The sequence below is a fragment of the Oncorhynchus gorbuscha genome, unplaced genomic scaffold (assembly GCF_021184085.1).
Source record: "Oncorhynchus gorbuscha isolate QuinsamMale2020 ecotype Even-year unplaced genomic scaffold, OgorEven_v1.0 Un_scaffold_19291, whole genome shotgun sequence".
NCBI classification, from domain to species: Eukaryota; Metazoa; Chordata; class Actinopteri; order Salmoniformes; family Salmonidae; genus Oncorhynchus; species Oncorhynchus gorbuscha.
The window spans coordinates 1-3,424 of record NW_025760669.1 but is presented as its reverse complement, the minus strand read 5'-3'; the positions used below and the strand labels follow the sequence as shown (position 1 = coordinate 3,424).

Here is a 3,424-nt window from a genome sequence, read left to right as displayed (position 1 = left end):
CAAAGATACTCTTTCCTTCAATCTTGCGATGCAGATTAAGACACAATACTCAGGCCTTTCAGTCTTAGATTATTAAAGTTGAACAACAATGTCCAAGCTTTTCAAAGCAACAAGACCAATGTCTTATTTAGGGAAATTGCAATTATGTCCAAATTAGCTGAGCTTAATGAAATTAAACGACCACGAAAATGACTCAAAAACATAAATTTTCTGATTCAATGGGACGCCTTATCTATTAAGGGCAACACCTTGTGATTACATATCTCCGATTTGACATCAAACAGACGTTGCTTAGCAACAAAAAGACATCAAATTGTGAACCTGTCCGAATGAGGAAAGCGAGTGATTTTTAACAAGTAGAAAGATACTCTTTCCTTCAATCTTGCGATGCAGATTAAGACACAATATTTCTCAGGCCTTTCAGTCTTAGATTATTAAAGTTGAACAACAATGTCCAAGCTTTTCAAAGCAACAAAACCAATGCCTTATTTCAGGAAATTGCAACATGTCCAAATTTGCTGATTTAATGACATTAAACGACCACGAAAATGCTTCAAAACATAAATGTTCTGCTTCAAAGTAAGACGCCTTATCCACGAGGCAACACCTTCTACTCCATATTCTCCGATATGACATCAAACAGACGTTGCTTAGCAACAAAAGACATCAATATTGTGAACCTACCCGAATGAGGAAAGCTAGTGATATTTTACAAGTACGAAAAGACTATGTCCCTCAATCTTGCGATGCGAATCAGACACAATATTTCTCAGGCCTTTCAGTCTTAGATTATTAAAGTTGAACAAAAATGTCCATGCTTTTCAAAGCAACAAGACCAATGCCTTCTTTCAGGAAATTGCAAACATGTTCAAATTAGCTGAGCTTATGAAATTAAATGACCACGAAGGGACTCGAACTCTCAATCTTCTGATTTGAAGTCAGACGCCTTATCCATTAGGCCAGGCAGTCTATGTGATTCATCCCTATTTGACATCATAGAGACTTTGCTATGCAACAATAGACATCAAATTGTGGACCTGTCCGAATGAGGAAAGCAAGTGATTTTTAACAAGTAGAAAGATACTCTTTCCTTCAATCTTGCGATGCAGATTCAGACACAATATTTCTCAGGCCTTTCAGTCTTAGATTATTAAAGTTGAACAAAAATGTCCAAGCTTTTCAAAGCAACAAAACCAATGCCTTATTTCAGGAAATTGCAAACATGTTCAAATTTGCTGATTTAATGACATTAAACGACCACGAAAATGCTTCAAAACATAAATTTTCTGCTTCAAAGTAAGACGCCTTATCCACGAGGCAACACCTTCTACTCCATATTCTCCGATATGACATCAAACAGACGTTGCTTAGCAACAAAAGACATCAATATTGTGAACTATCCGAATGAGGAAAGCTATGATATTTTACAAGTACGAAAAGACTATGTCCCCTCAATCTTGCGATGCTGAATCAGACACAATATTTCAGGCCTTTTCAGTATTAGATTATTAAAGTTGAACAAAAATGTCCAAGCAACAAGAGCAATGCCTTATTTCAGGAATTGCAGACATGTTCAAATTAGCTGAGCTAATGAAATAAAGCTACCACGAAGGGACTCGAACCCTCAATCTTCTGATTCGAAGTCAGACGCCTTATCCATTAGGCCACGCAGTCTATGTGATACATCCCTATTTGACATTATCGAGACTTTGCTATGCAACAATAGACATCAAATTGTGAACCTGTCCGAATGAGGAAAGCGAGTGATTTTTAACAAGTACAAAGATACTCTTTCCTTCAATCTTGCGATGCAGATTCAGACACAATAATTCTCAGGCCTTGCAGTCTTAGATTATTAAAGTTGAACAACAATGTCCAAGCTTTTCAAAGCAACAAGACCAATGCCTTATTTAGGAAATTGCAACATGTCCATATATCTGATTTAATTACGCCACGAAAATGCTTCAAAAACATAAATTTTCTGCTTCATGAAATTGCCCTATTTGAATGACATGACTTTGCAATAGCAACAAAAGACATCAAATTGGGAACCTGTCCGAGCTAGTGATTTTTAACAAGAAAAGATACCTTAAATGCAGATTCAGACAGAATAATTCTCAGGCCTTGCAGATTATTAAAGAAACAACAATGTCCAGGTTTTCAAAGCAACAAGACATGCCTTATTTAGGAAATTGCAAACATGTCCATATTAGCTGATTTTAAACGACCACGAAGTCAAAACATAAATTTTCTGCTTCAATGTAAGACGCCTTATCCATTAGCCCACGCAATCTATGTGATACATCCCTATTTGACATCATAACAGACTTTGCTTGCAACAATAGACATCAAATTGTGAACCTGTCCGAATGAGGAAAGCTAGTGATTTTTAACAAGTACAAAATACTCTTTCCTTCAATCTTGCGATGCAGATTCAGACACAATAATTCTCAGGCCTTGCAGTCTTAGATTATTAAAGTTGAACAACAATGTCCAAGCTTTTCAAAGCAACAAGACCAATGCCTTATTTAGGGAAATTGCAAACTTGTCCATATTAGCTTATTTAATGACATTAAACGACCACGAAAATGCTTCAAAACCTCAATTTTCTGTTTCAAAGTAAGACGCCTTATCCACGAGGCAACACCTTCTACTCCATATTTTGCTCTATGACATCAAACAGACGTTGCTGAGCAACAACAGACATCAAAATTGTGAAACTATCCGAATGAGGAAAGCTAGTAATATTTTACAAGTACGAAAAGTCTATGTCCCTCAATCTTGAGATGCCGAATCAGACACAATATTTCTCAGGCATTTCAGTCTTAGATATTAAAGTTGAACAAAACCATAGATATCATAGAGACTTGCTATGCAGCAATAGACATCAAATTGTGAACCTGTCCGAATGAGGAAAGCGAGTGTTTTTTAACAAGTACAAAGATACTCTTTCCTTCAATCTTGCGATGCAGATTCAGACACAATATTTCTCAGGCCTTTCAGTCTTAGATTATTAAAGTTGAACAAAAATGTCCAAGCTTTTCAAAGCAACAAAACCAATGCCTTATTTCAGGAAATTGCAAACATGTTCAAATTTTCTGAGCTAACAAATTAAACAACCACGAAAGGAACTCAAATCCTCAATCTTCTGATTTGAAGTCAGACGCCTTATCCATTAGGCCACGCAGTCTATGTGATACATCCCTATTTGACATTATAGAGACTTTGCTTTGCAACAATAGACATCAAATTGTGAACCTGTCCGAATGAGGAAAGCGAGTGATTTTTAACAAGTACAAAGATACTCTTTCCTTCAATCTTGCGATGCAGATTCAGACACAATAATTCTCAGGCCTTGCAGTCTTAGATTATTAAAGTTGAACAACAATGTCCAAGCTTTTCAAAGCAACAAGACCAATGCCTT

General features: G+C 36.4%; 1 non-coding gene across 1 annotated transcript; it reads right to left on the bottom strand.

Annotated features, from left to right (window-relative positions):
* Positions 1-1,599: 1,599 nt before the first annotated feature.
* Positions 1,600-1,674, bottom strand: trnar-ucg. Its single transcript has one exon. It is a non-coding gene; the product is annotated as a tRNA-Arg (tRNA).
* Between the last annotated feature and the right edge of the window lie 1,750 nt (positions 1,675-3,424).